The 13,215-nt window shown below is 46.5% G+C and overlaps 1 protein-coding gene across 2 annotated transcripts in view; it reads left to right on the top strand.

The window, feature by feature from the left end:
- Positions 1 to 13,215, top strand: part of LOC107613620 — a 28,294-nt gene continuing 15,079 nt past the window's right edge. The window contains exons 1-3 of one of the 2 annotated variants that reach the window (XM_021109179.1): positions 1 to 574; positions 694 to 777; positions 850 to 1,007. The gene's annotated coding sequence lies outside the window, so the exon portion shown is untranslated. The remainder of the gene's footprint in view (positions 575 to 693; positions 778 to 849; positions 1,008 to 13,215) is intronic. The other variant, XM_016315709.2, reaches the window with a different exon arrangement.

The raw sequence follows: 13,215 nt of genomic DNA, 5'->3' as shown, positions 1-13,215 counted from the left end.
ATTTTTAAAGGCATCTTTTTTAACCACACCATATTCGATTTGGTAAGAGCTAAAATAGCTAAATTGTGGACTACTAAATTTTCATCTCTCTTAACATATGAGATTTGGTAAAACCTAAAATAATTTAAGAGTTTTGCAATTAGAAATTATAAAACCAAAATGATCTTCTTGTGCCTGACTACCAAAATAGCCTTTTACAACTTTTATATTATCACTTTCAATTTCTATCTCAAAAAATAAAAAAAAATAAAAACATTGTAGAGCAAATTTTAGGCACAAAGACAAGGTCATAGCCTCAGCCTTCCTAATTGAAAGTGATGAATCAATCTCCAACGTGACTGCTCCCATACACACTCCATCTTCATCTCTAATAATGGCTCCTGCACCACTTCTATATTCATTAACAATAGCGACATCCACATTTAATTTGTACCTACTTGGTTGGGGAGCTATTCAGAATGTTGCGCTTTGGTTATCCGATGGAACTTCCCAATTTGACTTGTGTGATGGCACCAACATAGCCTCAACTTCAGAAAAGATTTCCTGCACCTTCTCTGCTGTCAATTCCAGTGAGGTGTCTTCTCCTTCGAATATCAGTTTGTTTCTTCCCAACCATATACTTTAAAGGCTGCACAAGAATAATCCTCTTTTTCCTTTTTCGATATCCAACATCTGACCAATCCAAATTTGCAGAGGAATTGATGGGTTCGCATCCGCTCTAATGGTGAAAGGAGATACAAACTAGAATTTTTTAGCCCAAGAGCAATCTCTAAATAGGTGTTCCTCGGTTTCTTTCTTTTCCCAACATCTAGGGCAAAGAGTGGTACACATAATGCCTCTTTTTTGCAGGTTATTTCTTGTTGGCAACGATCTTTCAGCAATCTCCATATGAAATTCTGAGTTCTAGGAAGCACTTTGATTTTCCATATTTGCTTCCATTCCGGGGTGTCTCTCTGGTTTAAGTTTCTGTTTTGGGGTTGATGTAAGGCATGTGACTTGATTATATGGTAAGCTTTTTCACTTCATATTCCCCTATTTTACTTAGACTCCAATAGTATGTATCTACTTGTTCTTGAATATCTGTTGGTAGTGCTAGAATTTGTTTAGCTTCAAAAGGTAGAAATTTGGTTCTAATTAAATCCTGATTCCATGTGTTGTCCTCTTGATTGATGAGAAAATTCTACATGTTTTAATAAAAGAGTGCTGGCATTCCATCTGGGTCAGGAGCTTTGGTCGGGTGCATTTGATTGAGAGCTGTTTTGACTTCTTCTGCAGTGAAATTGCTTGAAATAATTTTCAACCTTTCTTGAGTGATTCTTCCTTGCACTACCTTTGTGACTTCTTCAATTCCTTCACTATTTTTTGTTCCAAAAAGCCTCTAAAAATAGTTGATCATGACCTTCTCAATTCTTTCATCCTCTTCATAAATCACTCCTGCATCCTCTGATATCTTGTCTATTCTATTTCTTCTTTTCCTTGGAATGTCTTTTGGTGAAAAAATTTTGTGTTACGGTTGCCAACTTTCAGCCACGTTGCTCTAGATCTTTGGGCCCACCAAACCTTCTCTTGTTTCAATAAATCATCTATTTTCTCGTGTTTTTCTAGCTGCCTCATGACTTTTTCAATTTGTGGGAGATGTTGGAGCTCTTCTAGCTCTTTTTGTTTTGCTTTTATTGTCATTGGGATGTGCCCAAAGTTCTTCTTGCCCTATTCCTCTAAAGTTCTGCTGTAATTTGTTATTTTCTCTTGTATTGGCTAGCTGCCCAGGATCCAGGCTCTCTTTACAACGTCTTCGCAACCTTCATTTCCCAACCAAACTTCTTCAAATCTGAAAATATACTCTCTCCTTTTTCTTTCTATCTTTCCATACATGTCCGCCAAAATAGGGCAGTGATCAGACCTATACTATTGGAGGTATTGTACAATTGCGTGGGAAAAAATTTTCTTCTAGTCTATATTTGTAATTGCTCTGTCCAGCCTCTCTTGTACATTTGAATCCCCTCCTTGATTGTTTGACCAAGTGAAAGCATGACCTACAAACCCAAGAGCTAAAAGTTCATTAATTTGTAGTGCTTTTTGAAAACTTCTAATTAGTGTGTATATGACTAGTAATCCTCCATGCTTATCTCCTTGTTGTAGAACTTGGTTGAAGTCTTCAAAAATCATCCATGGCATGTTGTAGGCTTAACCAAGTGAGTTAAGAAAATCCCAGGATTTGTGTTTGTTTGCAGCTTCTGGACATCCATAAAAACCTATGGCTCTCCATTTGTAATTGTTCTCCTTTGTGTTGATTATCATATCTATGTGGTTTTGTGACATAGATGCAATCTTCACTGATATTATATTTCCTTATAACACTGTAAGCCCGCCTGATCTACTTCTTCCTCCTCCTTTATAGTCCACTCCTATCACATTTTCAAGTCCTCCTCTTCTTCTTAATTTACTAATCTTATTATCTTTTTTCCTTGTCTCCATTAAAAAGACAAGGTCGAAAACTTTTGTCTCAAGAGCTTATTTAACGCTCTAACTGTCCATGGGTTCCCAATCCCACGGCAGTTCCAACTTATCAGCCTCATTGGTTTTGGCAGGGCTGTGTGACAGCCTCTGCCGCTTTTAGTGTGGTGTATTATTTCTTTGTTAGAGCTCCTCCATCTTTAATCTCCATTGCTATTGCTTCTTCTGCCTTCCTTTTTCCTTGAAATACTTCCCCCTTCATGGTTCTTTCTTCTTTTGTTTCTGTTTCTCTAGCTCTTCTCTTCCATTTCCTTTTACTATGTCCACTTTTTTGCACCTTTTGTCTTTTCTTTCTCGGTCTCTGGTTTTTCTTTTGTTTCTTCCATTCCTAATTTGCTTGTGTTTATTACTGTGATCAGGTTATTATGTTCTTTTGTATTTTCTATTTGATATGGATTGCTGTCTTTCCTTTCTATCTCTATCACCTTCTCTTCACATCCTCTTTTGTTTTCCTTTTTCCTTTCCTCTGTTGTAGGCTGATTGTCGTCTTTCTCCTTTTCTAGTCTTCTTGTCTCCGAGACTGTTAGTTTTTCTAGCTTTTCCAGTAATTTCTCTGTATTCCCCCTACCCTCTCCTTTTCTTCTTTGTGGATCACTTGTTCTCCCGTCTTTGCTGTTTTCTTTTGTCCCCTTTTCTTCGATCTTCATTCCCACCACATCTGCTCTTAGCCATGCTCCAGTTCTTTTGATTTGCTTTGGCTACCACCTTCTTGCTCCTCTGCCTTTTCACAGATTCCTTCATCGTGCCCTATCATCCTGCAGAAATAACAAAAAGTTGGGAGCTTCTCATACTTAAAGTCCACCCAAGTTATTCCATCGATTTTGCAGCCTATGTTTGTTCCCATCTTAACTGGTTGGTCAATCTTCATTCTTATTTTTGCCTTGATAAATTTTTTTTTACCATTTTCTCCTTCAAAAAGATTGTACTCCATTACTTCCCCAACCACAGCGGCCAGCTGCCTCCCTAGTTTGACTGTTTTATAGTACTCCAATAAATTCTTGATCTGAACTTTTACCTCTGCTGTTAAACTCCATGTTTGTTGGATCTATGTTCCTTTCCCATTTCTTCAGCATACGCCATGAGTTTCTAAAGATTCATGGACTCCCTTTAAATACCTTTTTCATGTCTGCTTCCTTTTTAAAGAAAAACTGAAATAACTTACTTTGTATTTCTTTCATTTGAAAACTCTCTAGTTTCCTCCCTATGTTCAACATTGCACTTTGAACCTAGCTTTGGTTGATGGGTTTATCCGTTATTAACTTTCTAATAATGCTCTACTCGCATATTTGTAGTCCTTCTTCAATATCTCCTTCATCATTGTTACGGCCTGGCCCAAACAGCATACGGGCCGACCCGACCCGTGGACCACCCGACCCGAACGGTCGGGTTTGAACTGTTCAACCTCTCACCCGGATACGCGTCTCTGACAGCTCCGCTACAGCTGTGTGAAGGAAGCTTCGAGGAAGGTGGGTCTGCCCTTGTGGGACCCACCTCTGACATGGTATATATAGGGAGGGTCCTACCCCTCCCCCAAGGTACGTCACATACCATTCTCTCACCTTTTTGCCTGCGCACTCGACTGACTAGAGCGTCGGAGTATCTTTGCAGGTGACACCCCCCTCTCCACGCGAAGAGCTCGGGACGTCGGCACATCTTCTCCAACTCAGCGACCTGGAACCAGGCGATCCCCCCTCGACAACCGAAGTACCAACCCGAACCATCCGGTACCCGACCTACTGAACATTGGCGCCGTCTGTGGGAACGCCTGAATGGACATTGTACTGGACCCAGGAGGAACAGGCTGCGAGACCAAGCGCAGAGGGGAAGCCTCCGTCGCTTCCTCCCGGGAGCGCACGAGGTCCCCTCCACGACAAACCTCACGATCTCCCGAAAGGCGCCCCTTCAGGGGAACTGGCGACAACAGCGCCAGAATAATGCAGGAACTGTGTCACAGGATGCAGGACCTGGAGCGTCGGCTGGCAGTTCGGGAGCATCGCCAACAAACTCCCGAATCGAGCTACTCCCGTTCCCCTCCGAGAAGCCACTCCCGGCAAACAGCCAGCCCACGATCTGAGCCCGAGAGCGCCAGGGAGGAAGGACACCCAAGGAGACGCCGCGACCCCATCATCTACACCAGGCATGAAAGGAGACGCACCGCATATCGAGACCGGGAAGACGGTCGACGGGAAGATGGCGAGGGAAGAACAAGGAGAACGCGCGGATCAGTGATAATGGGCGCAACCCCATTTCATCGTTCCATCCTCGAAGTCCGGCTGCCAAAGCACTTTGACAAGCCAACGGACATGAGGTACGACAGATCCCAAGACCCGCAGGAGCACCTTACGGCCTTCGAGGCTAGGATGAACCTGGAGGGAGTGGGAGACGAAGTAAGGTGCCGCGCTTTCCCGGTCACTCTCGCGAGACCTGCAATACGGTGGTTTAACAGCCTCCCGCAGGGCTTCGTGGCCAGGTTTTCGAATATCAGCCACGCCTTCCTAGCCCAATTTACTACCAGAATCGCAAAGGCAAAGCACCCGATCAATCTGCTCGGGGTGACGCAGAAGTCCGGCGAACCGACCAGAAAATATCTAGACCGGTTCAACGACGAGTGCTTGGAGATCGACGGGCTGACTGATTCAGTTGCTAGCCTATGCCTGACGAATGGACTTCTAAACGAGGACTTCAGAAAGCACCTCACCACGAAGTCGGTGTGGACAATGCAGGAGATCCAAAGTGTAGCCAGGGAATACATCAACGATGAAGAAGTCAGCCAGGTCGTGGTTGCCAACAAATGGCAGCCCTTCTACAATCAAACCCGGCAGCACAGAAACGGAGAAAGACAGAAGGAACACGCCAGAGACAGTGGTCCGAGTAAGACACCCAGGCCGTTTTCTCGAGTCGGGAAGTTCACCAATTACACCCCCCTCACCGCACCAATCATGGAAATTTACCAGCAGATAGCTGAGAAGGGAATCTTGTCGAAGCCTCGACCTTTGAAAGACCGAACAGGGGGGAACAAGAACCTCTATTGTGATTACCATAAGGGCTATGGGCACAAGACACAGGACTGTTTCGACCTAAAGGACGCGCTGGAACAAGCGATCAGGGATGGAAAATTAGTCGAATTCTCCCACCTCATTAGGGAGCCGAGGAGACAAAATCGCGACCAGGAGGGAGAGGACAAGAACCGGGCAGTAAAGCGACGCCAAGAGCTGGAGGACAATGACCACGGCCTTACCATAGTGAACGTAGTAACAGCAAGAAATGCAGCGCCAAGGTCGAGGTCGGCACATAAGAAAGACGCCAAAGTCCTGGCAGTTTCCTTATCCTCTGCCCGAAGCCCCAAGAGACTTTCATCCATTTCGTTCAGCCCGGAGGACTAATGGTTCGACGAGGTCGCGGAAAGTCCCCCATGGTCATTACAGCCAGAGTGGGAACTGGCCTCATCAAGCGGATCCTTGTAGATACTGGGGCAGATTCGAATATTATGTTCCGCAACGTGTTCGATGCCTTGGGTCTGCGGGATGCTGACTTAAAGACTCACCAACACGGTGTTGTAGGGCTAGGCGACCACTTCATCAAGTCGGACGGGATAATCTCCCTGCCGATCTCCGTAGGACAAGGTCAAGGGAGAAGATCGATAATGGCTGAGTTCGTGGTTCTGCGAGACTCCACGGCATACAACATCATCCTAGGGAGGAAGACCATCAACGATCTAGGAGCAGTCATCAGTACAAAGATACTAGTAATGAAGTTCGTCGCTGAGGACGGATCTGTGGGATCCGTAAAAGGAGACTTGGAAATGGCAGTCGCTTGCGACAACGCCAGTCTCTCCTTAAGAAAGAAATCTAAGGAAGCATCAGGGGTGTTCCTCGCCGACCTAGATGCCAGAGTCAGCGACAAGCCCAGACCCGAACCAGAAGGGAACCTAGAGAAGTTTAGAGTCAGCGACACGAAGGAGAAGTTCACCTTGGTGAACAGAAACCTCCCTCACGAACTGAAGGAGCCTCTAGTGGAAATGATCAGGGCCAATGGCGACCTATTTGCTTGGACGCCGGCCGACATACCGGGGATAGACCCCCAACTCATGTCACACCATTTGGCCGTCAAGCCAGAGGCCAGACCGGTGGCTCAAAGAAGGAGGAAGATGTCACAGGAAAGAGCAGAGGAGGTGGCCAAGCAGACGGCCAGCCTCCTTGAAGCAGGATTTATCCTGGAACTCGACTACTCGACCTGGCTGTCGAATGTAGTTCTGGTAAGAAAGCACAATGGAAAATGGAGGATGTGCGTGGATTATTCCGATCTCAACAAAGTATGTCCCAAGGACTGTTACCCCCTACCCAACATTGATGCGCTCGTCGATGCGGCGGCGGGGTACCGGTATCTGAGCTTTATGGATGCTTACTCCGGATACAATCAGATACCGATGCACCGGCCAGACGAAGAGAAAACAGCGTTCATAACGCCGGGAGGAATCTATTGCTACAAGGTAATGCCCTTTGGCCTGAAGAACGCAAGGGCCACGTACCAAAGGTTGATGAACAAGATATTCAGCGACCTCATAGGCAGGACGGTGGAAGTCTACGTGGACGATATCATTGCCAAGACCACCCAGCCTGAGGACCTCCTAAGCGACCTGGGAAATGTGTTCGCAGCCCTCCGACGACACGGCATGAGGCTCAACCCTCTCAAATGTGCCTTTGCCATGGAGGCCGAGAAGTTCCTAGGATTTATGATAACCCAAAGGGGGGTCGAAGCTAATCCTGAAAAATGCCAAGCAATACTCCAAATGAAGAGCCCGAGCTGTGTCAAAGACGTTCAGAGACTGGCAGGAAGGCTCACCGCGCTATCTCGCTTCCTTGGGGCGTCGGCAGCGAAGGCCCTGCCTTTCTTCAACCTGATGAGAAAGGGGATAGCGTTTGAATAGACCCCCGGCGTGCGAGGAAGCATTCAATCATTTCAAACCGCTCTACCTGTACCTAGCCATAACGGAAGAAGCGCTGGCAGCGGTTTTGGTACGGGAAGAAGGGAAAGTTCAACAGCCAATTTACTTTGTGAGTAAAGCGCTACAAGGAGCATAATTGAGATACAGCAAGTTAGAGAAACTGGCACTAGCACTCCTGACCTCTTCTCGCAGACTACGGTAATACTTCCAAGGTCACCAGGTTGTCATGAGAACAAACCAGGGAATTTGTCAGGTGCTCCAAAAACCCGATTTAGCGGGAAGGATGATGACTTGGGCCATTGAGCTATCTCAGTATGATTTGAGATATGAGCCCCGACATGCGATTAAGGTGCAAGCAATGGCAGACTTTCTGGTGGAAGTAACGGGAAACCCAACCGAGGAAGCGGGCATACGGTGGAAGCTCCATGTGGACGGGGCCTCCAACCAGACGTCCGAAGGTGCCGGGATCATCTTAGAAAGTCCTGTCGGGGTCATATATGAACAATCAATCAAGTTCGAGTTTCCTGTATCGAACAACCAAGCAGAGTACGAGGCCCTCTTGGGCGGCTTAACCTTAGCTCGGGAAGTCGGGGCCGCGAGGCTGGAGGTGTGCAACAACTCACAAGTAGTTACCTCGCAAGTGAATGGAAGCTACCAAGTCAGAGACTCGCTGTTACAAAAATACTTGGAAAAGGTCAAAGAGCTAAGCAAACAATTCGAGGAGGTCACGATCCAGCACGTTCCGAGGGAAAGAACACACGTGCAGACCTCCTATCAAAGCTGGCAAGCACAAAACCAGGAGTCGGCAACCGGTCCCTCATTCAAGGCATGATAAAAGAACCAGCGGTTGCCCTTCACATGACAAAGATAGGTCCCTCCTGGATGGACCCATCACTGATTTCCTAGAAAATGGCAAACTCCCTGACAACGAGAAGGCAGCTAAAGCGTTAAGAAGGGAGACGGCCAAATATGCAATTATACAAGGTCAACTGTTCAAAAAGGGACTCAGCTAGCCCTTGTTGAAATGCCTGTATCCCGACCAAACGAACTACGTACTCAAGGATGTCCACGAGGGATGTTGTGGTCACCACATCAGGGGCAAAGCCCTAGCAAGAAAGCTCATCCGAGCTGGATATTACTGGCCATCAATGATGGAGGACTCCAAAGAATTCATGAAGAAGTACGTCAAGTGCCAAGAGAATGCCAACTTCCACAAAGCACCGGCTACTGAACTGAGCTTACTGACGTCCTCCCGACCTTTCGCACAATGGGGAATCGACCTCTTGGGACCTTTCCCGGTTGGTCCGGGGCAAGTCAAATATCTCATAGTTACCATCGACTACTACACCAAATGGATAGAGGTTGAACCGCTGGCCAGTATATCCTCATCCAATTGTCGAAAGTTCATGTAGAGACAGGTGATAACCCGATTTGGCATCCCAGAAGTCGTTATCTCGGATAACGGGATGCAGTTCATCGACAAAAAGTTTGTGGAGTTCCTCACCGGTCTGGGCATAAAACAGAAATTCTCTTCGGTGGAGCATCCCCAGACGAACGGGCAAGTCGAGGCTGCAAATAAGGTCGTCTTGCTGGGCCTCAAGAAGCGGCTGGATAATAATAAAGGTGCATGGGCTGATGAACTCGCCTCAGTCCTTTGGTCTTACCGTACAACCGAGCAGTCCTCCATGGGAGAAACCCCTTTCCTCCTGACGTATGGGGTGGACGCAATGATACCCGTAGAGATCGGCGAGCCGAGCCCACGACTACTTCTAAACAGAGTGGAAGAAGCTGTAGAGAAGGACCTAGTAGACGAGGCAAGGGAGATGGCCCATTTGTCAGAAGTAGCACTAAAGCAAAGAATGGCCCTGCGCTACAACACCAAAGTGCTCAGGAGAGAGTTTGAACAAAACGACCTCGTCCTGCCGCGCAACGACATCGGTCTCCCAACCCAGGGGGAAGGCAAGTTCGCGGCAAACTGGGAAGGCCCCTACAGGGTCAAAGAGGTAATTGGCAAAGGTACCTACAAGTTGGAGAGGCTCGATGGCAAGAAAATCCCGAGAACCTGGAATGTAGGTGATCTAAGAAGGTTTTATTCTTAGCTCAAACACGCTGACTAGGCGATCTGACGAGCTCAGTGATTTACTTTCTTGAATACTTGTCATGGCAATAGACTTGTTTAGCTGTCGACTAATGTTTACTTGTCAAAATTAATGTTTATTCGTCAAAATTACTTTCCCATCTACTTTTCCCCATTTATGCGTCCAACGACAACATGTTCCTTACAATGCATGGTAAACAGGACAACGACATGGTGCCCCGGGACTGATCACCCTGGGAGCCAACTAAGTTAAAGCCATAACAAATGGCTACAGAAATAGCAAAGCCACGACCTGGCTTCGCCGAGTTACCAACATAACGGTAAGCGAACACGAGCGACAAGCCTACGTCGGCAAAACGGTAACAAAACAAAACGAAAATGCTACCAGATAAGCGAAGAAAAATGATAATCACAAGTCGACCAAGCGACTATTAAAGTATAACAAAAGTAAGTTCCACGAAGTTCTACAACATAATCACAGATCCATACAAAAAGTACAAAGAGATCACATTTTGGGCATATCGACAATCTTGCCATCCTTGATTGTTTTAAAGACCCCAATCGCCGACGTGTCGAAATCAGGAGCCACAATCTTCACCTGGGCCTTGAGAGCCTCCTCAGTCATCAGGATCGCGCTCTTCCCCTGCTTCACAGTCTCTTTATGTTTCTTCCTAAGCTCTTCGACCTCAGCTTGAGCAGCCTTAGCCAACGAGACGGCCACATCACGTTCCTTCTCCAAAGCGACCACCCGACCTTGCGCGGCATTGAGTTGGCTCTCCAAAGTCATCTCCCGCTCGGTTAGACGGGACACGGTGGCATCAGAGGTCTTCAATTTCTCCTTGGCAGACGTGGCTCTCTCCTCGGCAGCCTTAAGCTTCTCCCCCGTCTTGGACAGCTGCTCCCGAAGCGTTTCAACTTGAGTTTTGAACTCATTATTGGCTTTGGCAGCAGAATTGAGCTTCCTGCACAGCGACTGCATCCCCGACAGCTCGAACTCGGCCTTCCAAGCTATTGCGGCACCGCGGAGAAGGGTATGGTACATCCACCTCGCCTGCCCCGCAAGCTCGGTGCCAAGGAAGTGATCCTCCGTGCCAGGCAGCAACTGGGAATCTATGAAGGCCCCAGCGTCGAAGTTCCTCTCCATCACGGTGAGAACTCCTTCAGGGCTGGAGGATGCCCTCTACCTTTTGGGGGTGGGGATAAGCTTCAAGTCATCATCCTCTTGTTGAGTGGAGGACGAATGCCCGGTGCCGGCCGTCTCCTCACGAATAGGAGAAACGCGCGTCCCGTCAGAGTTTTTGCCCGACATCTCGGTGTCACGAGGTGAAGGCACCGCCTGATCCTTCTTCTCCTCAGGAGGGTTCTCTGGCTTCCCGTCAGCCTTCTCGTCAGCCTTCTCCTCATCGTTGTCCGCCAAGAAAGTCTTGAACAAACCCTCAAGCCTTGTCACTGAAGCAGACATCTCCACTGCAACAAATAAGTAAACAAGTTAGTCGTGAAATCAGCATAACCAATCAAAGCAACAATAATGCAGGAGACATCAAAACTACTCACAAATATAATTTCTGGCGACCTCCCGGTCACCCATCAAAAGGTGGGGATTCACATGATTCCTCCCAAAAACGGCCAACAACACGTCGGCAACCTTTCTGTCCTTGTAAGTCACCTTGATAAAGGTGTTGGACCCTGCCCCGAAACTCCAGTACGTCGGGATGAGGCGTTCCCCCTCCAACGACAACCAGAAGGGATGGCGACCTTTGACCGGAAGCACCTTAAAATTCTTGTCTTTAAACCCATGATAAGAGTCCTCGAACAAGCCGAAGATTCTCCGACCCTGGGCAGATCGGAAGGACATGAACCATTTCCTCGCTTTCCCCTCCTTGGAAGGATTCGTGAGGTTGAAGAAAAAAAGGAAAACGTCAACGAACACCGACAACTCTAGATATTCGCACACCATCTCGAAACAGCGGATGGAAGCCCAACTGTTCGGATGCAGCTGCGACGTCGCCACGGAGATCCGGTTAAGGAGCGCCATTTGAAAAGCAGAAAACGGAATACGAATCCCCACTTGGGTGAACATGTACTTATAGAACCAAATCCAATCGGCAACCCAGGGGGAATGAAAATTGAGCTCGTATAGCCGTTCGTTGGGGGCAGGAACAAAGACGTCGTAGTTGGCATCCTCGTCAGTCCTGCCGCACAAGTACTCAGCTTGGCAGAACTCGGTTAACTCCTCCTCGCCCATCTGGTTCAGGGAGTCCTTCACGTCGGAAGTCACCCAGACGTAGGGATCGTAACCCGTGACGGAGGTGGAAGCTCGAGAAACGACGCGAGGCATACCTACAATGGGGTAGCACTCGGTTAGTTTATGAGGTCGGGAGTCCGGAAAATGCCCAAAAACTAATTTAGCCTATTCAATAACTAAGATCAAGCATGGCTAAAGCAAAATCCAAGTAAAAACCTAAAAAGCTAACACCCTGGAATGGTAACCCCCTAACACACCTACTTGACACTATGATCATCTAGCATGCAAATCAAACAAGCAACATGCATATAGGAGAAATAATAATGAAGATAAAACACACATAGAGCAGAGAGAGAGAGAGGAGAAGAGTGCTTACCTGATTGACTGTGATAACTGAGAGGAAAGCAGGAAGGGATGGATGTTCAAAAATGCGAAGATCGCAGTAGGGAATTCAGGAAGAAAGAAGGAGAATGCAAAGAGAATAAGAATGAAGATGAACAAGGAAATGGAATGAAAATGGAGCGTGAAACTGACTAGAGGGTTAAAAAACTGACATGAAGCGCGAAAGGCAGGGGTAAAAGAGTCTTTACCCACAGAGTTTGAAATAACCCATTATGAACATTAAATGTCCGGCGTGAATAACGAGGCGATGAACGATTATCCCCATCAACGAAAAGACACGCGCGCAAAAGGCACGTCCTCTCCACGAGCGGCCGGCTTGGCGACGACATAAGGAAAAATATAACGCGCCACCAACAACGTTCACGTCCATCGCTAGCGCGTTGGGGGCAATCATATACCACAAGTGCTTCCTCTTCTTCTTCAGATCTTGGTTAATTACTAGTTGTTTTCAGATTATTTGCTGACGATGATGCTTCCATATCAGGTTTCCTAGGTGTCTTACATCAACTGTTCTTGGTGCCTTTACAGGTTGCAAAAGACTTTCAAGATGTTATGTTTGGTTTAAGAGAGACAAAAGAAAACTATTCACGATTTGGTTTGCAGACGGATACTGTTCACGATTTAGGGGTTAGTAAACGAATGTATTCACAATTTGGGAAGCAAAAAACGGACTCATCTCACTACACTCTATGTTTTCTGATTAGGTGAGTCCTAACAGAGCACAAGAGAGAGGACGGGGTATTGGGCTACTAGTGGTTTTATGTACACAAAGTTTATTGGATCAAATTGATTTGCTTCAAAATGAATTCCGTACACTTTTTTAAGCAAATTTTAATGTTGCATAAATTGAATCGGTCACATACTTTTTTATTTTAGAAAATTAAATTAAACTTAAGTAATTTATCTTTAATATACTCAGTCTTTAAAATTTTTTTGTCCTTCTTTAGTAGGAAAAATATCTTAAATATCTCTAAGATACATGGCTTTTCTATTAAAAAAAAGTAAAACAAG

This window comes from Arachis ipaensis, chromosome B08, assembly GCF_000816755.2.
Source record: "Arachis ipaensis cultivar K30076 chromosome B08, Araip1.1, whole genome shotgun sequence".
NCBI classification, from domain to species: domain Eukaryota; kingdom Viridiplantae; phylum Streptophyta; class Magnoliopsida; order Fabales; family Fabaceae; genus Arachis; species Arachis ipaensis.
The sequence above is the reverse complement of the archived record's forward strand: the minus strand, read 5'-3'. Positions and strand labels throughout refer to the sequence as shown.